This window comes from Mustelus asterias, chromosome 15 (assembly GCF_964213995.1).
Source record: "Mustelus asterias chromosome 15, sMusAst1.hap1.1, whole genome shotgun sequence".
Classification (NCBI taxonomy): Eukaryota; Metazoa; Chordata; class Chondrichthyes; order Carcharhiniformes; family Triakidae; genus Mustelus; species Mustelus asterias.
Genome location: NC_135815.1, coordinates 68,269,876 through 68,292,940, shown reverse-complemented (window position 1 = coordinate 68,292,940; position 23,065 = coordinate 68,269,876). Strand labels below are relative to the sequence as shown.

General features: G+C 43.9%; 1 long non-coding RNA gene and 2 other non-coding genes across 4 annotated transcripts; all 3 read right to left on the bottom strand.

The window, feature by feature from the left end:
- Positions 1-13,065: 13,065 nt before the first annotated feature.
- LOC144504553 (uncharacterized) lies at positions 13,066-22,280 on the bottom strand. 2 transcript variants are annotated; one of them, XR_013499665.1, is made up of 6 exons: positions 22,209-22,280; positions 19,266-19,361; positions 17,738-17,798; positions 17,034-17,112; positions 16,819-16,855; positions 13,066-13,187 (listed from the first exon to the last, which is right to left on the bottom strand). It is a non-coding gene; the product is annotated as an uncharacterized LOC144504553 (long non-coding RNA). The 2 variants fall into 2 exon arrangements; XR_013499666.1 differs by having other exon boundaries at positions 19,270-19,361.
- LOC144504943 (small nucleolar RNA SNORD50) lies at positions 16,699-16,765 on the bottom strand. The gene has a single exon (XR_013499731.1). It is a non-coding gene; the product is annotated as a small nucleolar RNA SNORD50 (small nucleolar RNA).
- LOC144504942 (small nucleolar RNA SNORD50) lies at positions 18,012-18,081 on the bottom strand. Its single transcript, XR_013499730.1, has one exon. It is a non-coding gene; the product is annotated as a small nucleolar RNA SNORD50 (small nucleolar RNA).
- Positions 22,281-23,065: the final 785 nt, after the last annotated feature.

Below are 23,065 nucleotides of genomic sequence, written 5' to 3'. Positions count from 1 at the left end.
GAAGTTAAGCTAACCGGGCTATAGTTACCCGCCTTTTGTCTACTTCCTTTTTTAAACAGTGGCGTCACATTTGCTGTTTTCCAATCTGCGGGAACCACCCCAGAGTCCAGCGAATTTTGGTAAATTACCACTAGTGCATCTCCACCTGCACCCCCCCCCCAATCCCCGATGGCCAGCCCTGATCCACCCCTACCCAAATGGCCAGCCCCGATCCCCCGGCTGATTGTCCTCCTCCCTCCCTCTCACAATGCTCCAAGTGCAGCATGGCAGTGGGTCCTCCCCACCCGCACCCACCCCCCTCGCCAATAGTGGGAACTACTTCTGACGGAGGTGGGGGAGGCACTAGTGGGCCCAGAGAATACCATCCAAAGGGTCGGTGTCTCCCAGCCCAGGTCTTTCTACCAGGTTTTCCTTTGAAACGTGACATAGAAACCCTACAGTACAGAAAGAGGCCATTCGGCCCATCGAGTCTGCACCGACCACAAACCCACCCAGGCCCTACCCTCAAAGCCCTACATATTTACCCACTAATCCCTCTAACCTACGCATCTCAGGACACGAAGGGCAATTTTTAGCATGGCCAATCAACCTAACCCGCACATCTTTGGACTGCTCCAAAGAACATAGAACAGTGCAGCACAGTACTGGCCCTTCGGCCCTCGATGTTGTGCCGAGCTTTGTCCGAAACCAAGACCTGTACAGTTGCAGCATAACCCCACAGCTCTTCAACTCAAATCCCCTGTTAATAAACACTAACACACTATAGGCCTTCTTCACGGCTCTATCCACTTGAGTGGCAACCTTCAGAGATCTGTGGATATGAACCCCAAGATCTCTCTGCCTCCACATTCCTCAGAACCCTGCCGTTGACCCTGTAATCCTCATTCAAATTTGTCCGACCAAAATGAATCACCTCGCACTTATCAGTGTTAAACTCCATCTGCCATTTTTCGGCCCAGCCCTCCACCTCATCCACTACTCCACCAATCTTGGTGTCATCAAATTTACTGACCCACCCTTCAGCCCCTCCTCCAAGTCATTGATAAAAATTACAAATAGCAGAGGACCCAGCACTGATCCCTGTGGTACACCGCTGGTAACTGGTCTCCAGTCGGAAAATTTTCCATCCACCACCACCCTCTATCTTCTAGGAGATAGCCAGTTACTTATCCAATCGGCCAAATTTCCCTCTATCCCACACTTCCTTACTTTCTTCATGAGCTGACCATGGGGAACCTTATCAAACGCCTTACTAAAATCCATGTATATGACATCAACTGCTCTACCTTCATCTACACACTTAGTTACCTCCTCAAAGAATTCATGCTCTTTAAAACTTACCTCTGTGACCAAATGTGTGGTGATCTATATGTAACGTGTTACATATCAGTGTCAAATTTTGTCCAGCTACATTCTTGTGAAGCACATTGTGATATTATGTTAAAGGTGCTATATAAATGCAAGTTGTTGCGTCAGTAAGGAACAGCTTACTTTTTATAGGCTTCAAATTGCTATTTTTGTGGATGTAACATCTTTTTGTTCAATTGCACTTTGGTTATTTAGCTGAGGTGACACAAAGGTGGTGAGCTAGGGGTGGGACGTGGTAAGCAGCACCGAGGAGGTGGGTGTGTGAGACACTCCCGATTTACAGGGCTGCCGCTAGGCTCTACTCCTGCTCGGAACAGGGCAAAAACAAATCACTATAAAAAACAATGCATGCACTCCATGTTTATACACTGACAGGTTTATATGCATGTGCTATAAACACTCCATGTTTATACGCTGACAGGTCCCAGTGGGACTATGATCAGGGTTCCCACAGAGCGAATTCTTATGAACTGGGAGTTTGGGGTTCCAGCATAAGTTTGTTCTTCAGAATTTCCAATTCTATTGCAAATCACAATAGCGCCGAATGTTTAATCACTCACCGCCAGCGGGATTAGAAGATCTGGGCCACTATTAGACAACCCACAGAACCTTTCCAAACTACCCGACACAATTAGCTGTATCTACTCTTCTCCAATAAGAACTCACCAAGCGCTGTTCCACCATCTTCAATGGTAATCTGTTTACAGTTATCATCTTATTACCACAGAACTGGAGACTAAATACAAGACTTTCCATGCCATCTTTAACTTTAGCCAGAGTCTCATGAACCTTAAAGTTCTGTGTACCATTCTAAAATCATGTTTTGTGAAATTGGAACTTCTAACTGGCAGGAAGTTATGATATCACTCTCGCGACATATATGTTGTTACTCCTTTCAGTGTAATTTTTAACTTATGAAAAGCTCACACCATAGAATCCCTACAGTGCAGAAGGGGGCTATTCAGCTCAGCAGGTCTGCATCGACTCAGAGAGCATCAATCCCAAACCCGTAACCCTTTGCATTTACATGGCTAATCCATCTAACCTACACATCTTGGGACACTAAGGGACAATTCAAAATGGCCAATCTACCTAACCTACACATCTTTACACTGTGGGGGAAAACTGGAACATCCAGAGTAAACCCATGCAGACACAGGGAGAACATGCAAACTTCACACAGACAGCCACCCAAGGCCGGAATTGAACCCGAGTCCCTGGCACTGTGAAGCAGCAGTGTTAACCATTGTGCCACCAATGTTGATCTCTAGATTTTTGAGATCCTGCATGCTCTTGCCTTTCCACTGAGCCAGACCTATTTAAAATTTTCAGGACATTTTCAGCTCATGTTACATAAGAAAGTACATAAGAAATAGGAGCAGGAGTAGGCCATCGAGCCCCTCGAGCCTGCCCCGCCATTCAATAAGATCATGGCTGATCTGATAGTGGTTTAGTTCCACTTACCCGCCAGCTCCCCATAACCCTTAATTCCCTTATTGATCAGAAATCTATCTACCTGTGTCTTAAACATATTTAACGAGGTAGCCTCCACAGCTTCAATGGGCAGAGAATTCCAGAGATTCACTACCCTCAGAGAAGAAGTTCCTCCTCAACTCTGTCCTAAACTGACTGCCCCTTATTTTGAGGCTGTGTCCTCGAGTTCTTGTTTCCTTTCTAAGTGGAAAGAATCTCTCTGCCTCTACCCTGTCTAGCCCCTTCATTATCTTATAATGTCTCTATAAGATCTCCCCTCAGCCTTCTAAACTCCCGAGTACAGACCCAATCTACTCAATCTCTCCTCATAAGCTAACCCCCTCATCTCCGGTATCAACCTGGTGAACCTTCTCTGTACTCCCTCCAAGGCCAATATATCCTTCCGCAAACAAGGGGACCAAAATTACACACAGTACTCTAGTTGTGGCCTCACCAGTACCTTGTACAATTGCAGCAAGACCTCCCTGCTTTTATACTCCATCCCCTTCGCGATAAAGGCCAACATTCCATTTGCCTTCTTGATCACCTGCTGCACCTGCAAACTGAGTTTTTGCGATTCATGCACAAGGACCCCCAGGTCCCTCTGCACAGTAGCATGTTGTAATTTTTCACCATTTAAATAATAGTCCATTTTACTATTATTCCTTCCAAAGTGGATAACCTCACACTTGTCAACATTATACTCCATCTGCCAGATCCTCGCCCACTCACTTAGTCTATCCAAATCACTCTGCAGACTTTCCGCATCCTCCACGCAATTCGCTTTCCCACTCATCTTTGTGTTATCCGCAAACTTTGTTACCCTACACTCGTCCCCTCCTCCAGATTGTCTATGTATATGGTAAACAGTTGAGGCCCCAGCACCGATCCCTGCAGCACGCCACTCGTCACCAACTGCCAACCAGAAAAGCACCCATTTATTCCAACTCTCTGCTTCCTGTTAGATAGCCAATCCTCAATCCACGCTAACACCCAACCTCAACTCCGTGTACCTTAGTCTTCTGCAGCAACCTTTTGTGAGGCACCTTATTGAACGCCTTCTGGAAATCCAAAAACACCACATCCACCGGTTCCCCTCTGTCAACCGCACTCGTTACATCTTCATAAAAATCCAGTAAATTCGTCAAACACGACTTTCCCTTCATGAATCCATGCTGCGTCTGCTTGATCGAACCATTTTTTTCCAGATGTCCTGCTATTTCTTCTTTAATGATGGATTCCAGCAATTTCCCAACTATCGACGTTAAGCTAACCGGCCTGTAGTTACCCGCCTTTTGTCTACCTCCTTTTTTAAACAGTGGCATCACATTAGCTCTGGCTACTAATGCTAAAAATCAGAAATGCTCAATCAGAATTCATGTTGCTCTGGCTACTAATGCTAAATCAGAAATTCCCCAGCCTATCAAGGTACTTTCTCTGCAGCGAGGCCTTTGAACTTAATCAGTACATTAAGTCAAAGTATTTGAATCATAAACTGTTTTACTGTGAACAGAAAGAACATGTTTATAAATGACCTGAATGGAATGACTATAGATATTGAGCACTGCTGTATGAACAAAGAACAAAGAACAGTACAGCACAGGAAACAGGCCCTTCGGCCCTCCAAGCCTGTGCCGCTCCTTGGTCCAACTAGACCAATCGTTTGTATCCCTCCATTCCCAGGCTGCTCATGTGACTATCCAGGTAAGTCTTAAACGATGTCAGCGTGCCTGCCTCCACCACCCTACTTGGCAGCGCATTCCAGGCCCCCACCACCCTCTGTGTAAAAAACGTCCCTCTGATGTCTGAGTTATACTTCGCCCCTCTCAGCTTGAGCCCGTGATTGATTCCTGTTGCTGAGGTGAATGTGACTTGGCAAATGACCAATACTAAAATGTTCTGGCAATAGCTGAAGAAAGCATGCATGAAAATCAAGGCAGGCAATTACCCCCAGAGCACAAAACACGTGTCTGTATACCCCTTTTCTCCATCTCCACATGGTGTTTGATACAGCCAGCTAGGACAGCTTGATTGGGGGTGCCCTCCAAGCTTCATCTTTCTCCAACTGCACAAAAGCCAGGAAGATCAAGTCAAGCAGACTGGAGCTCTCTCATGTAGCTTCCCCATCTCCAATGATATTAAGGGTGAGTTCTGGCACTGATTCTTTTCTCTATTTTCTTCAGTATGATGCTTCATGAGGCAAAGGCAGTCTTGACAGAGGGCTGGTACATCAGTTTCCTAACAGATGGCAGTCTCTTCAAAATGTGACAGCTATTGGCACATAACAAAACCACAGAAGGGCTCATTGTGGAGCTTCTGATTGCTGTTGATTGCTCTTTTATTGTAGATATGGAAGAGACAGTGCAGCTCATTGTAAGCTGTTTCCCTTTAGTCTTGCTAATAGCTTGAAGAGAGCTGAAGTGTAGTACCAAGCACGACCATGAGGAAATGACAATCCACTACACATCAACATTGACAACAGCATTATAAGAATTATAGAATCCCTAGTGCAGAAAGAGGCCATTTACTCATCAAACCTGCACTGACAACAATCCCACCCAAGACCTATCTCTGTAACCCCACATATTTACCCTGTTAATCCCCCTGACACTAACATGGCCAATCAACCTAACCCGCAGATCTTTGAACCTAAAAATAGTAAACTGTTCTCCTAGCTGGGTAGCATTACCTCAAATGATGCCATTCTCGTCAAGGACATGGATAATTGACTGTCCAAGGCCAAAAACTCCTTTGATCACTTCTGAAAGTGTGTCTGGTGAAACCATTCACTACACTTTTACCAGAACTCAAGCCTACAGAATGATTGTCATCACTTTCCTGTATGTATCAGAATCATGGGTTCTGTGCAGGAAACAAATGAGCCAACTGAAGCATCTCCATTAGTGCTGTCTTAAATTAATCATGAACATCAGCGAGCAGGTCTGTATCACAAATAGTGAAGTCCTCAACAGAGCTGATCTACCCAACATTGAATGTCTTCTCTTGCAATCAGTTACGCTGGGCAGGACATGTGTCAGTAATGGAGGATTCCAGAAAGCTAAAAGCTTGATGGTGATCTGTGCTCTGGTAAGTGACATCAAAGTGCAAAGAACAAAGAACAGTACAGCACAGGAAACAGGCCCTTCAGCCCTCCAAGCCTGTGCCGCTCCTTGGTCCAACTAGACCAATCGTTTGTATCCCTCCATTCCCAGGCTGCTCATGTGACTATTCAGGTAAGTCTTAAACGATGTCAGCGTGCCTGCCTCCACCACCCTACTTGGCAGCGCATTCCAGGCCCCCACCACCCTCTGTGTAAAAAAACATCCCTCTGATGTCTGAGTTATACTTCGCCCCTCTCAGCTTGAGCCCGTGACCCCTCGTGATCGTCACCTCTGACCTGGGAAAAAGCTTCCCACTGTTCACCCTATCTATACCCTTCATAATCTTGTATACCTCTATCAGATCTCCCCTCATTCTCCGTATTTCCAAGGAGAACAACCCCAGTCTACCCAATCTCTCCTCATAGCTAAGACCCTCCATACCAGGCAACATCCTGGTAAACCTTCTCTGCACTCTCTCCAATGCCTCCACGTCCTTCTGGTAGTGCGGCGACCAGAACTGGACGCAGTACTCCAAATGTGGCCTAACCAGCGTTCTATACAGCTGCATCATCAGACTCCAGCTTTTATACTCTATACCCCGTCCTATAAAGGCAAGCATACCATATGCCTTCTTCACCACCTTCTCCACCGGTGTTGCCACCTTCAAGGATTTGTGGACTTGCACACCTAGGTCCCTGTGTTTCTATACTCCTGATGACTCTGCCATTTATTGTATAACTCCTCCCTACATTATTTCTTCCAAAATGCATCACTTCGCATTTATCCGGATTAAACTCCATCTGCCACCTCTCCGCCCAATTTTCCAGCCTATCTATATCCTGCTGTATTGCCCGACAATGCTCTTCGCTATCCGCAATTCCAGCCATCTTCGTGTCATAGAACATAGAACATAGAACAGTACAGCACAGAACAGGCCCTTCGGCCCACGATGTTGTGCCGACCTTCATCTGAAACCAAGATCAAGCTATCCCACTCCCTACCATCCTGGTGTGCTCCATGTGCCTATCCAATAACCGCTTAAATGTTCCTAAAGTGTCTGACTCCACTATCACTGCAGGCAGTCCATTCCACACCCCAACCACTCTCTGCGTGAAGAACCTACCTCTGATATCCTTCCTATATCTCCCACCATGAACCCTATAGTTATGCCCCCTCGTAATAGCTCCATCCACCCGAGGAAATAGTCTTTGAACGTTCACTCGATCTATCCCCTTCATCATTTTATAAACCTCTATTAAGTCTCCCCTCAATCTCCTCCGCTCCAGAGAGAACAGCCCCAGCTCCCTCAACCTTTCCTCATAAGACCGACACTCCAAACCAAGCAGCATCCTGGTAAATCTCCTCTGCACTCTTTCCAGCGCTTCCACATCCTTCTTATAGTGAGGTGACCAGAACTGCACGCAATATTCCAAATGCGGTCTCACCAAGGTCCTGTACAGTTGCAGCATAACCCCACGGCTCTTAAACTCCAACCCCCTGTTAATAAAAGCTAACACACTATATGCCTTCTTCACAGCAAAACATCTGCAAACTTGCTGATTACACCAGTTACACCTTCTTCCAAATCATTTATATACATCACAAATAGCAGAGGTCCCAGTACAGAGCCCTTTGCACTTGCACTTTGCAAAGAGCAACTGAAAACCTGTCCGTTCCCCCTGGGGTTGTAGCTGGTGGTCCTACTCGAGGCTATGCCTTTGGAGAGCAGGTACTGTTGCAGCTCATCACTCAAAGGAGGATCCCCGGTCACTATGGATCTGGCTAGGGAAACCAAACAGGGTGAAGAGGCTGTGCAGGCCCTGACGACCGTGGCTAAGTCATATCCGGGCAGGGAATAGCGAAGGGGAAATGTGAATATTCGTCAATGACGTTGAGGAAGTATATGTTGCGGTCAGAAGAGGGGAGGGGGCCCTTGAAGTCAACGCTTAGGCATTCGAAAGGGCGGGTGGCCTTTATGAGGTGTGCTCTGTCTGGCCGATAGAAGTGCGGCTTGCACTCTGCGCAGACCCTGGCAGTGTCTGGTTATAGGACCTGACTTCCTCAATGGAGTAGGGCAGGCTCCCTTTGGCTAATATTGATCAATGGGTTTGCGAGCATGAGGCAACTGGCACAACAACTAGGAAAGCAATCTACAAGTTTGAAGATGCGAGGCTGGTGAAGAAAGGCATTGAACAGAAGGCTGTTTATACCAGAGCCCTTCCAAACCAGGAGTTCCTGTGCCTCAACTGCTGAAGAGCTTGCAGATTGCTCACCATCAGGCCAATTATCACACAGGCAAACCTTCCCATTATCTTCACTTGCAAAGAATGCAACATCATCATCAATACTAAAAAGTCAGTCTTTCCTCAGAAATGTACATGTAGTATTGTCAGAAATTGAAGGTCCATGAGGAATATTGTGTCTAATCTTGCTGGAGTGTGCACCCATTAAACTTTTTTTTTGCACCCTTCGAATACATGATCATTTATGACAACTTGCTAGGGTACTGGAGTGTCTGGCATCTTGGAATAAAAATGGGATAAAAAAATCTATTTCCTCAACCAATGCAATTTAAAGATTGAGAAATATAAAAGACAACAGAGACAGAATATGAATTAAGAGTTGGTGAATTGAAGGTTAAAAAGAGAAATGATATTGAGAGAAGAAACAAAGAATTTGCATGCCAGAATGAGATGAAATAGTTTAAGAGATCAGTTCCAATGAAACATCATGGTCTGAAATGTTAATATTCCACAAATGCTACTAAACTTAAATATTTCCAGCATGTTGCAATTATTTCACCAGTTTAATTGATCCTTTTCCAGACTGGAGGTCGATTGGCATTGTATTAACAATGATTGCATCATAAATGGGTACTTTGTGAAGGTAGTATGTGAGGATTAGGTCCATGTTATTTAGATGTAATTTGTGGAAGGTTTATGATGGGGAGATTGATGCAGAGATTTGAAGGTTCAAGTACATGGATCATAAAAATATTAAGGGATCAAAAATAATGAAAATACCCATAGAATTCTGGCCTCTATATCCTGAGGACGAGAATCCAAGAGCTATACAAAGTGCTGATTTGATCACACCGGTGTTTTCACTCACGCCTCGGTCTTTCACTCAAGGGTCTTGCAATTTTCTGTACTTCTGCACACCCATCTCATTCAGATGTCTTGCTATTTTCCTTCTTGGGTATATGTCTCTCAATAGGATTCAACTTCTTTTAATCTTTCACCCCTTGGGATGGAGTTCTCGATTCATTGTTTAAAAATGACTTTTAAAAAACCACCTCTAATCACCACTGTTGATTACCATGGTATTGTTATTGGTCATCATTACTGATACCAACACTGCACACCATGTTCTCTTTACTTTAAGATCCATGAATACCAACCATCTTGAAGTTATGGTGCATGGTGATATCTCGATGAACATATTAAGACTATGTTCAAATATGAACCATTTATGGCTGGTCTTTCAACTATTCACACATCCAAGGTATGGTCATGCATGGTGCTGTTTCCATTCATGGACTGTTGAGTCTTAACATGTGACTACACCTCAGTGGGCAGTGCTATTCCAGTCCCACATTAACCCTTGCCCTGCTCAGCACTTTCACATTATGTGCACAAAGGGGTGATAAGGGACAGGATTTTCTGGCTGCACTCACTCCAACACTGGAAAATCCCATTTGAGGTCAATGGCCCTGTCCACAATTCCCATGGTCAGTAGGACAGGAAAATTACACCCAAGGAATCTAGTGTTACTGGAAAATAGACCTTCAAGAATGCAAAACTTACAATCAGCTGTTCTACTTTTCTGGTATATTTGTAGGATTAATAACTTATTTTGAATGTCAATTACCTCAATACTCCCATCTTTCACTAAATGTTGATGTACTTCACTCAAAAACATCCTTTCCCAGTGACTAGTAATCCCCATGCTGACAATTGTAGATAGAATCTGGTGCGAGAACTGTTTTTTTTGGATGGACAGTCTGCCAACATCCATGCCTGAGTAATGACCACTTATAGAGGGAACAAGATTCCAGAGTCTTTGGGACTGAATACTATTAACAAGAAGCACCTTGAGGAAACAGGATCTCTGCCTTATGAATGGGTTGTCCTGTACTATAGCATTTCATACTTCTCACCTTATTCCCACCAATTTCTATTTTGCCTTCAAGCTTCTTAAACTGGACCTTCATCAGACCCACCAAATTTGCCTCTAAAAACAATGCAGCACAGAAGGAATATTTTCAACGGGCTGCCTGCCTTCTCAGGGGACATAAAAGCCAACAGCGCTATTTGGCAGGGTATCCCAGTTTCCTGCTCATTTAGATACCAACCAAAGATTTTTCTGGCCATTCATTTTCCATGGCACTGTGTGCAAATTGGTTGCTGCACTTTCCTTCAAATTAATACTTCCTCAGTGCATGCTCAAAATGCAAGTTACTTCTTTCTCGATTCAGATCTCTCCCAGTGAGAAGTCTCTACCCACCATATCCATGCTTAATATCCAGATTACATTTTTTCTTATTCATGGAATGAGGGCATCAGTGGCAAGGCCAGCACATTAAGAGGGCACGTTCAATTCCCATACCAGTGGAGGTTATTCATGAAGATCCACCTCAATTTTTTCCCCCTTGCCTGAGATGTAGCAATTCGCAGGTTAAATCATGTCAGCGCGCTCTCCCTCAAAAGGAGAAAGCAGCCTATGGCCATCTGGGTCTATGCAACTTTACTACTATTCCATTTACAATTTCCTTTGCTCATCTTACCAGTCCACAGCTTTCACCTCGCCCCCCCTCACTATGCCTTCACAGATGGCAGTGTACACCATCCACAAGACAAACTACAGCAGTTCCATTCACAATTTCTCAGATATGAAAGCTACCCATACATGATATAAAACAGACTCAGGCTTGGATAGACAGGTAATATTTGCATTGAGTGCCAGGTACTGACCATCTTCCACAAATCTCAATACTGCTGCTTGATATTCAACATGAACATTTGAAGTCCCCACTGTCAATAGTCAGGGGGTTCCCATAGAATGGCAAAGACAAATATTGTGACTACAAGAGCAGGCAACTCATCTCCTGACTGCAAACATTTTCCACTACCTCCAGGGCATGTGATAGAACATGCTCCAGTTGCTTGGATGAGTGCCACTCCAAGGCAACACAACATACCTGATTTATCCAATATTGAGTGTTTTTATAAAATATCAGATTTTTATTACAAAAGGGATAAAGGGAACAAGTGGGGAAGAGGATTTGAGACCAGGGAGAAATCAGCCATGATCTGATTGAATGTCAGCTCCCAATTCCAATGTAAATAAAGAATACTCAAGTCGGGAAACATCTCTAGTTACCATTTTAGGGCAATTACCTGAAATACTTTAGGCAACAGCTGCAGTAGTGTGTAGCATTTACTCATTCTATTACAGGAAGCAGCTGTATTAGAATGGCTACAGGTTACCAGGGTTATATATAGCATCAAGGAAACATTAGGTAAGTTAGGGCCATTTTCTTCAGGAAGAATTGCCATGTGCATATCTAGGTAGCTTTGCCATTCCACTCAGACAGAAGGGGACTTAAGGAGGCAATTCAGCCCATCAAGTCTGCACCAACCACAATCCCACCCAGGCCCTACCCCCATATCCCTACATATTTACCCACTAATCCCTCTAACCTACACATCTCAGGATTCTACAGGGTAATTTATAGCCTGGCCAATCAACCTAACCCGCACATCTTTGGATGGTTACCCCTCAATTCTCCAGAAGGGAAATTCTAGCCTCAGTATATCCCTAGTTGTGCTTTTTTTCAAAAAATTGCCTCAATAACCTGTACTTTCACACCTTTGAAAGACTCATCCAAATAACATGGTCCCCAAAAGCAAAATACTAGGTTTGGAAAATACTCAACCAAATCTGCAAAGACAGATGAGCTTTCATCATCAGTGGAGAACATTGGAAAGGAACAATTCAACAGAAATCATTGAAAAACATGCAGCACAGTGGTTAGCACTGCTGCCTCAGCACCAGGGACCCAGGTTCAATTCCAGCCTTGGGTCACTGGAGTTTGCACATTCTCCCTGGGTTTCCTCTCACTCCAAAGACATGCAGGTTAGCTTGATTGGCTATGCCAAATTGTCCATTAGTGTCAGGCAGACTAGCAGTGTAAATACATGGGGGCTACTGGGATCAGGCCTGGATGGGATTATGGTCTGTATTCTCAATGGGCCCAATTCTATGAACCCCACAAGATGAATCTGTGCCTTATGTAAAATGCAAGGAAATAGCAGCAAGTTTGAGGATTGGGAGCATTACAATTTAACAAGATGCAAACCAATTAAGCCAAGAACAGAAAAGCAGATTACAAGAGCTTTTACAAATCTGTAAAGATCATAAATTACCACGGCACCAAACACTGCTGCCTTGGCTCCAGGGACCTGGGTTCAACACCTTACCCTATCCCCATGCATTTACCCTAGCTAGTCCCCCTGACACCAAGGGGCAATTTAGCATTACCAATCCATCTAACTGGCACATCTTTAGACTGGGAGGAAACCCACACAGACATGGAGAATGTGCAAACCCATGACCCAAGATGGGAATTGAACCCAGATCTCCAGTGCTGAGAGGCAGCAGTGCTAACCACTGTGCCACCCCAAACTTTATTACCATATTACTTTGGCTGCACAAAAAGCAGAATATTTGAAAGGTGTGAAATCTGTTAATGTTGACATTTAAAGAAACTTGAATGTGCACACACCAGGAAGTTACACTAGCATACAAGCAATTAGGAAAGCAATGCCATCTTGGCCTCAATGGGAAATAGCACAGCAAAGGTTTACTAGATTAGACCCGGAGGAGAAGATTGTCTCACTTACCTAATTGCAACTATTCTACATGTCATCTCAATAACCAACCTCCCCAATGTGTTGTCCAATCTAAACAGTCCAAACCATTTACACAAACTGTAAATCCCTCTGGAACAACACTTCCTATAGTTTGCCAGTTGAGTAGTAAGATGTAATCCCAACTTTGTTTTAAAAACTATAGCTGAGTACTCTACTTGACCAAAGGCCAGTATAAAATGGAAGCAATGTAACTTTTAAAACTCTTTATTAACTTCTTGTAAACAGGCTACACATTATTCCAAGAACATGGACAAGGACAGCAAGATGAAACTGCATATTTGTTGGGATGCCTTCAGAACATAGATGACACCTGCAAAATAAAACAAGGAAACTTAGTACAGAAGCTACAGCAAGGACTTGCACAACACTGCTAGCATTATATGGCACACTATAAAGTCCCAAGCAGGCTTCAAGCACTGTCAATTCAGCCGTTGAAACCATTTATAACCAATACCATTTTCACAAGCTATTCTGCATCCCAACTACAAATAGCAAGCAGCATTTAAAATTATGACAACTGTCAACTTCATTTTAACATTCAACTTGGTGGGATGAGAGCATCACTAACAAGACCAGCATTTACAGCCCATTCTAAATACACTCAAGTATAACTGAAGAACAGTTTCTCCCCTGCTGCCGTCAGACTTTTGAATGGACTTACCTTGCATTAAGTTGATCTTTCTCTACACCCTAGCTATGACTGTAACACTACATTCTTGTTTTCTCTATGAACGAGATGTTTTGTCTGTATAGCACACAAGAAATACTTTCACTGTATGTTGATACATATGACAATAAAGCAAATCAAAAAAGTGTGGGGAGGGGGTGCAAGCAGTCTGAATCGCTGCAGTTCAAAGCAGGTACACCCACAATGGGGTTGGAGATAGATTATAGACAAGAAAAGGCAACATCAAAATGGGATACAACTTGAAAGGAAACGTGCTACATATTTAGTCAGTAGACTAAGAGGGAGTTGAAGAGCGAGCTTAGAAGGGCTAAAAGGGGACATGAGAAGACTTTGGCGGATAGGGTTAAAGAGAATCCTAAGGCGTTCTATAGGTATGTCAAGAACAGAAGGTTGGTTAGGGCAAGTTTAGGGCCAATTATAGATGGCAGAGGGAAGTTATGTGTGGAACCGGAGGAGATTGGTGAAGCATTGAACCAATATTTCTCTTCGGTGTTCACGCAAGGGGACATGAATATAGCTGAGGAGGACACTGGGTTGCAAGGGAGTAGAATAGACAGTATTACAGTTGATAAGGAGGATGTGCAGGATATTCTGGAGGGTCTGAAAATAGATAAATCCCCTGGTCCGGATGGGATTTATCCAAGGATTCTCTGGGAGGCAAGAGAAGTGATTGCAGAGCCTCTGGCTCTGATCTTCAGGTCGTCGTTGGCCTCTGGTATAGTACCAGAAGATTGGAGGTTAGCGAATGTTGTCCCATTGTTTAAGAAGGGGAACAGAGACTTCCCCGGGAATTATAGACCGGTGAGTCTCACTTCTGTTGTCGGCAAGATGTTGGAAAAAATTATAAGGGATAGGATTTATAGTTATTTGGAGAGTAATGAATTGATAGGTGATAGTCAGCATGGTTTTGTGGCAGGTAGGTCGTGCCTTACTAACCTTATTGAGTTTTTTGAGAAAGTGACCAAGGAGGTGGATGGGGGCAAGGCAGTGGACGTGGTATATATGGATTTTAGTAAGGCGTTTGATAAGGTTCACCATGGTAGGCTTCTGCAGAAAATGCAGATGTATGGGATTGGGGGTGATCTAGGAAATTGGATCAGGAATTGGCTAGCGGATAGGAAACAGAGGGTGGTGGTTGATAGTAAATATTCATCATGGAGTGCGGTTACAAGTGGTGTACCTCAGGGATCTGTTTTGGGGCCACTGCTGTTTGTAATATTTATTAATGATCTGGATGAGGGTATAGTTGGGTGGATTAGCAAATTTGCTGATGACACCAAAGTCGGTGGTGTGGTAGACAGTGAGGAAGGGTGTCGTAGTTTGCAGGAAGACTTAGACAGGTTGCAAAGTTGGGCCGAGAGGTGGCGGATGGAGTTTAATGCGGAGAAGTGTGAGGTAATTCACTTTGGTAGGAATAACAGATGTGTTGAGTATAGGGCTAACGGGAGGACTTTGAATAGTGTGGAGGAGCAGAGGGATCTAGGTGTATGTGTGCATAGATCCCTGAAAGTTGGGAATCAAGTAGATAAGGTTGTTAAGAAGGCATATGGTGTCTTGGCGTTTATTGGTAGGGGGATTGAATTTAGGAGTCGTAGCGTTATGTTGCAACTGTACACAACTCTGGTGCGGCCGCACTTGGAGTACTGTGTGCAGTTCTGGTCCCCACATTACAGGAAGGATGTGGAGGCTTTGGAGAGGGTGCAGAGGAGGTTTACCAGGATGTTGCCTGGTATGGAGGGGAGATCCTATGAGGAGAGGCTGAGGGATTTGGGATTGTTTTCGCTGGAAAGGCGGCGGCTAAGAGGGGATCTTATTGAAACATATAAGATGATTAGAGGTTTAGATAGGGTGGATAGTGATAGCCTTTTTCCTCTGATGGAGAAATCCAGCACGAGGGGGCATGGCTTTAAATTGAGGGGGGGTAGTTATAGAACCGATGTCAGGGGTAGGTTCTTTACCCAGAGGGTGGTGAGGGATTGGAATGCCCTGCCAGCATCAGTAGTAAATGCGCCTAGTTTGGGGGCGTTTAAGAGATCCGTAGATAGGTTCATGGACGAAAAGAAATTGGTTTAGGTTGGAGGGTCACAGTTTTTTTTTTTAACTGGTCGGTGCAACATCGTGGGCCGAAGGGCCTGTTCTGCGCTGTAATGTTCTATGTTCTATGACACTAGATTGGGCAGCAGGATGGCAGTGGTTAGCATTGCTGCCTCAAGGCTAGGGACCCAGGTCACTTGGAGTTTGCACTTTCTCCCCGTGTCTGCTTGGGTTTCCTCCAGGTGCTCCGGTTTCTTTCCACTCTCCAAACATGTGCAGGTTAGGTTGATTGGCCATGCTAAAAATTGCCCTAGTGTCAGGGAGATTATCAGGGTAAATATGTGGGGTTACAGGGCTAGGGCCTGGGTGGGATTGTGGTCAGTGCAGACTTGATGGCCCAAATGGAGTCCCTACAGTGCAGAAGGAGGCCATGATTCTCTATGGGCAAAGCCCTTTTGTTGTGCATCTTGTATATTACACACTGCAGTATGGAGATAGAGCAAATGCTCATGAATGAATGGTGCACCAATGAGGTAATGTTCTTTGCCCTGGGTGTTACGCTTCAGCAATTTTGGAGCCACACATCTGGGAAAACAATTTGTGCCTTGCAAGACAGGCACTTGCAATCCAAAGTTTTGCTTCATGCAGTTAAGACTGCTTCAGTATTTGACGAATTGCAAATGGTATTGAATGTTGTAGTCATTAGCAAACATTTGCACATCTTGCCTTTGGATGGAGGCAATGTCATTGATGAAGCAACTGAAGATCAATGCAGCTTAGGACATTACCCTGGAGGAACTCCAGTCCTGGGGCATTGCTGATGATCAGTTTCCAGCCAGCATTTTTTGTTGTGCTGGTCACAACTCAAACCAACAAACAGCTTTCCCCTTGATGCCATACTATCAAAAGCTCCTTGGTCAAAGGCAGTGTCCTAATGGTTTAACAAGCCAGCCACTCAAGTTGTAGCCAACTGCTACTGACTTATTCTATTAAAGTGATAAATTTATATGGATATGCTAGTGGGCTTCACAACTGAATAACCAGAGCATAAATGCACAGAAATGTCATAAAAAACAAACCAACAGAAATGAAAGGTCTAATCTCAGCAGTCAGATCCGTTTGAGTTTCATCAGGTGTGTCAGGTTGGGATAGTGACATCACTGATTAGACCATTTTGGGAAGCAATATTGAATAGAAGTGTATTAAAATTTTCACTTACCCTTGATCCATGGCAGAATACTTCTATTACCTCAGCACTGTGGAAAAAATGAAAAACCCCTACAGGATTACAATGCAAATCAAAACCGTCAAGTGGCATTGATCAAATTTCAAGAAGTAGTTTGATATGGTCACACCTGTAACAAAAGATAAAATCTATTCCAAAATGTTGGAATTCCCACAATTAAGTATTTCAATTGATAATGCTCAACTTACTTTCAACGACTGCAATAAATATCAGATTTGGTCGATTTAGAGCTTCTCTTCATCGTAACTCAGGCATAGTTGAGGACACCTAAAAAGTAGCATCACCAGACTGTCACATTTCAAAGATGACATTACACATCAAGACAATTGGAAACTATTGCCACAATTGTACCCTTTTCAATCAGAATTTCAGCATTGGAAACTTTTGCCAACAATCAAGGTTCAACTGAAACCAAGATAGAAACAGGTTATGCTAAAAAGACCTTTGGAATGGCCTAACTGGCAACAGGGCTGTTAGCTTGGACAATCATTCCAAAGTGAGCCAGGCATTGGGAAATCATACTGAGTCTTGAAAGAAAATCTTAACCTCTTGGGCCAATTTACAGTCATTGACGTTCAAGTTACAATCTCTTGCTGCAATAAATCACTCAGCATGTGTATAGCCTCGAGGTAGATTGCCAGTGCTTTTAATTACAGGCAAGGGTTGCAATGTTGCCCAGAAGTGGTAAAAGGCTACTGGAGACAAGTGAGTGAAGCCAGGCATGAATTAAGCATTGCAGAAAATATTCTATCAGCACAACATCCCATTACCAACAAACAGCAAAGGCACACTACATCTGTCCCCACATGCACTGAAAAGAGCAATCTCACCCCAGACAAAATTACATTTCCAGAAATTATACACGAGGAAAAGATTAAAACCAGTTAGTTACCTGCAACCATCACCAAGATCAAACTTCTGGAGGGTCATCCATTATGTGGGGCTAACTGTACCTTCAGATACATAAATACAAGGAGAGCAGTTGGACCATTTTGCAATAGATACAATAAATCAGATATGAACAGTGCTAGAAGTTCAGCAGATCTGGAAATATCCATGGAGAGAAACAAAACTACATTTCAAATCAATGCCTTTCCTCCTCCTGCAATCTCAAGTTTCCCCACAGATGCATTTCCAGCACCCACTGTACTAAGCAAGTTGGTCAAATCTCAGGAGTCAGATCCGTATTTCTTTTCATATGAAACATCAGGTTCGGGATATTTTTCATCATTGATAAGACCAAGAGTCAAGTGAAAACAAGCATGCACAAAATAGTTGCACCACAAGCCCACCCTTACTAGCTATGTCTAACTCACATTTCATTCAAAAAAATAGTACATGAGCATTAAAGTTGACAGAGGGATAAAGGGAACCAAAAAGACAGGCCAAGCAAGAGCTAACTGGAGTAACGCAGCAGCACAGCCTCCCAAGGAATCAATTTAAAGTACACTGAGGGGATTGTCCAGAATACAATTATTAAAGTGCAAGAACACCACGCCACAACTTGGTTGAGATAGAATTACACCCTGATACAGTGGCAGGAATAGTTTTAATGATGCAGATAAAAAGGGAACAAGGAAAGGAGTATGAGTGAAAGAAAATTTTATTACTCCAGAGCAGGAGCTTTCCACATATCCGCGATGAACATGCTGTTAAGTGGCCAAAAAATTTTCATTAAATCCCTATAATGCAGGAGGCCATGTGGCCCATCATGTCTGCACTGATTAATTGGACACAATTCATTTACACTGGGACTTGGCTGTACAGTTGGCTGGAGCATGTGCAAGTAAATAACTACTATAGTTACATGTGGACATACACTGGGACAAGAATTTAGGAAAGATGGCAGCATAGTAGTAATTTCACTAGACTCATAACCCAGATGCCTAGATTCTGGGACATGCGTGGATATCCAACATCATAAACTGGTCCAGATTTTATCTGGTCTGTAATAGTGACCAGGAGACTTGTCAATTATAGTAAAACCCCATCTGGTTAACTAATGACCATGAGGGGAAGAAATCTTCCATCCATACTGTTTGACCGACATGACTCCAGGCCTATAGCAATGTGATTGACTCTTAAATGACTTCTGAAATTGCCTTGCAAGTCATTCAGCTCAAGGGCAACTATGGGTGGGTATTATACACCACCCTCATCACGAATATCCAAATCTCATGAAACTAAAAAAGGGTCTTCCTCCCCGACAGATGGCAGGAATACCTACAATTACATGCATCTACCACTGGACACGCTGAAGTGCTTTACAGCTACTTCATACAGACTTCATACTGAGCTATGGCCAACAGGGATAGGAAAATTCCAACAATTAACTGCTATAAAAACATCAAGTTTTATCTATCCCAAATAGTTCAGCAACACTTAGCAAACAAAATCATTCAAAAACAATTCCCACATACCTACATTCAAAGGACTTGCCTCTGAAAAAGTCATACATGAACTAATTTTCTCTCCACAAGACACTGCCAAACATGGAGTTTTTCAAGCATTTTGTCCTACAAAAAAAATCAAATTTCACAAATCAGAACCACAAGGTTTTGCATTAGACTGTCATATTAAGGATATTTTGCTGATGATTAATATTCCACTATGTTATAACAAAGGAGCAGTCCCTAGAGCCTGGTCCGCCACTCAATACAATCATAGCTGATCTTATCTCAGCCTCAACTCCACTTTCCTGCTCATTCTCATAACCCTTCAACCATTACTACCGCCTCCTTAAATTTACACAATGTCCTGACATCCACCACTCAGGGTAGTGAATTCCAGATTCACCACCCTTGGAGAGAAGTAGTCTCTCCACACTGCTCATTTTAAATCTGCTCCCCATTGTTCAGATTTAAAACATGGCCTCTTGTCCTCTTTTTAGGTCAAACCAAACCAAGTAAACAAACTCAGATTAAATCAGGACAAAGTAAAAGGGGCAGCTCCCCAAAAAGGAGGGGGAACAGCCCGAACAGAAATCAAAGTACAAAGGAAACTTAAAAACATCAAATTAAAATGTTTTTTTTTCTACTGGAGAAAGCACCCACACTGTCTACTCTGCCAATACCTGCAAATCATACAAGCCTCTTTCAGATCTCCCCTCCTTCTAAACTCCAGAGAACATAGGCCTAAACAGCTCAAACTCTTGGACAAACCCCTCATCTCTCTGGCTTCTTAACTGCCTCTAACCCCACTACATCCTTGCTCAAATAAGGGGACCAAAAAGTTTAATATTTTATTCCATTTGCTTTCCTTATTACCTGCTCCACCCATGCACCAGTTTTCTGCAACTTACATGAGGATGCCCACATTAAACTCTATTTACCACATTTTGGCCCATTCACCTAACCCATCTACATTAATCTGTATTTTTCTTATTCCCTCATTGCTATTCCACCCATTAGTATTTATAAATTTTAAGAAATATTCTATAATACTTTCTATCCTTGTATCCAAGGCATTAATACAGAGATTACAAATAGCTTGTGTCCCAAACCCTGTGACACCTCACTCGTTACATCTTGCCAACCAGAAAAAGATCCATTTATCCCAACGCTCTGCTTTGTTGTTTAAAAGAACAAAACAGCACAGGAACAGGCCCTTCGGCCCTCCAAGCCCGCGCCGCTCCCCAGTCCAGGATTGAATCCTGAATCCAGGATCACCGCCCAATTTTCCAGCCTATCTACATCCTAATATCCTATCCACCGAGCTGTCCCTCACAGCTACGATGCTTTGCTCATCACAACTATTAACTCACCCCCACCCCCCCATTCCAGACCATGTGATCTCCAGGGAGAGGCGAAAACCCAGAGTGAAAACCCCAGGGCCAATATGGGGAAAAGAAAATCTGGGAAATTCCTCTCCGACCCCGTGGCGATCGAAACGAGTCCAGGAGATCACACTGGCCCTGATCAGAAAATGCTTCCCAACCCTATTCATTTCCACTTCTGCTTTACGAACACCATCTGAATTCCCTGCCCCTGAGACAGGTTCCCAACTATCCGCAGTCTCGCTCTGTACTGGCACCAGCAAGATGATCATAGAACGAAGCCTTGAAACGAGAAACAAAGAACAATTAGCCCGCGCCGCTCCCTGGTCCAAACTAGACCACTCTTTTGTATCCCTCCATTCATATAGCTGTCTAGATAAGTCTTAAACGTTCCCAGTGTGTCCGCCTCCACCACCTTGCCCGGCAACACATTCCAGGCCCCCACGACCCTGTGTAAAATATGTCCTTCTGATATCTGTGTTAAACCTCCCCCCCTTCACCTTGAACCTATGACCCCTCGTGAACGTCACCACCGACCCGGGGAAAAGCTTCCCACCGTTCACCCTATCTATGCCTTTCATAATTTTATACACCTCTATTAAGTCTCCCCTCATCCTCCGTCTTTCCAAGGAGAACAACCCCAGTTTCCCCAATCTCTCCTCATAACCAAGCCCCTCCATACCAGGCAACATCCTGGTAAACCTCCTCTGTACTCTCTCCAAAGCCTCCACGTCCTTCTGGTAGTGTGGCGACCAGAACTGGACGCAGTATTCCAAATGCGGCCGAACCAACGTTCTATACATCTGCAACATCAGACCCCAACTTTTATACTCTAAAAGTATAGTATTTATTTATCTAAAACTTTAGTCAGTCTTCTACCCAAGGTACTAAATTACTCCTAATCCCAAGCAATCTTAACCTTCTAGGCAATATCGCAACTACAGGATCCCCATTATGCACTTGGCTTGTTACATTTTATACAAGAGAACTTTCATAAAACCATGCCGACTGTAATAGGCATCGTCTTTCAACTTTTGGAAAGTTGAAACAGAATTCATTACTTGCTGTGAAGCAGCAGTGCTAACCACCGGCGCCGCCCTTGTTTGTTTCAGATTACAACATCCTCAGCATTTTACTTTTACGCTATAACCAAGTTTCCTACTTTCTGCCTCTTCCCTGGAAAAGGGCATTACAATAGCATTTTTCAAATTCATTAGAATCTTTCCCATATGTAAGAAATTTTGGAATACAAGTGGATCCACCCTCTCCACTGCCACTTCCTTTAACACCCTAGGATGTAAAGGATAAGCCTTCTCTGTTCAATACTTTCATACATATTTAATAACTTAACAGTCCGAGAAGTGAATTTCCCAGCACAGTTCTCCCACATCCCTCTCTCCATTCCCGAGGTTCGAAGCCCGTGAGGGCCTAGGCGTCGCCACGTGGCGTCCATCGTAGCCCAGGACTATAAATTCGCTCATTTTTATTACAATTGAACTACAACGTCTATCCATGAATTATAAACATCATAAGCAGACAGAATTCCAGGAAAGAACGAGAACAATTTCAGGCACAGCCACCCACTCACATTAGTTCTTCTTCACGTCTATCCCGAGCACAAAGAGACCGGACCAAATGGCCGCTCACCTTATAAAGGCCAACTCCGCGGAGCTCTGTGTGACGTAGGCAATATGCGCGCGCAAGAAGACAGCATTCACTCTGGGTGGGGACGTATCCCACGGCAGCCGTGCACGCGCATGCTCCGTGCTTCTTCCCTGGAGCAAGGCCAGGGAGAGTCAGCAAATCTAACTGGGGGTTTGACTCTGCAATCGTTTCAGTTGGTGCTTTCCAGATCCTAACAACTCACTCTCTGGAGACATTTTTCATCTCTGTGCCAATTCGTTTAAATCTGATTACTGACCCATTTGGGAGAGTAGAACATAGAACAGTACAGCACAGAACAGGCCCTTCGGCCCACGATGTTGTGCCGAGCTTTATCTGAAACCAAGATCAAGCTATCCCACTCCCTATCATCCTGGTGTGCTCCACGTGCCTATCCAATAACCGCTTAAATGTTCCTAAAGTGTCTGACTCCACTATCACTGCAGGCAGTCCATTCCACACCCCAACCACTCTCTGCATAAAGAACCTACCTCTGATATCCTTATATCTCCCACCATGAACCCTATAGTTATGCCCCCTTGTAATAGCTCCATCCACCTGAGGAAATAGTCTTTGAATGTTCACTCTATCTATCCCCTTCATCATTTTATAAACCTCTATTAAGGCTCCCCTCAGCCTCCTCTGCTCCAGAGAGAACAGCCCTAGCTCCCTCAACCTTTCCTCATAAGACCTACCCTCCAAACCAGGCAGCATCCTGGTAAATCTCCTCTGCACTCTTTCCAGCGCTTCCACATCCTTCTTATAGTGAGGTGACCAGAACTG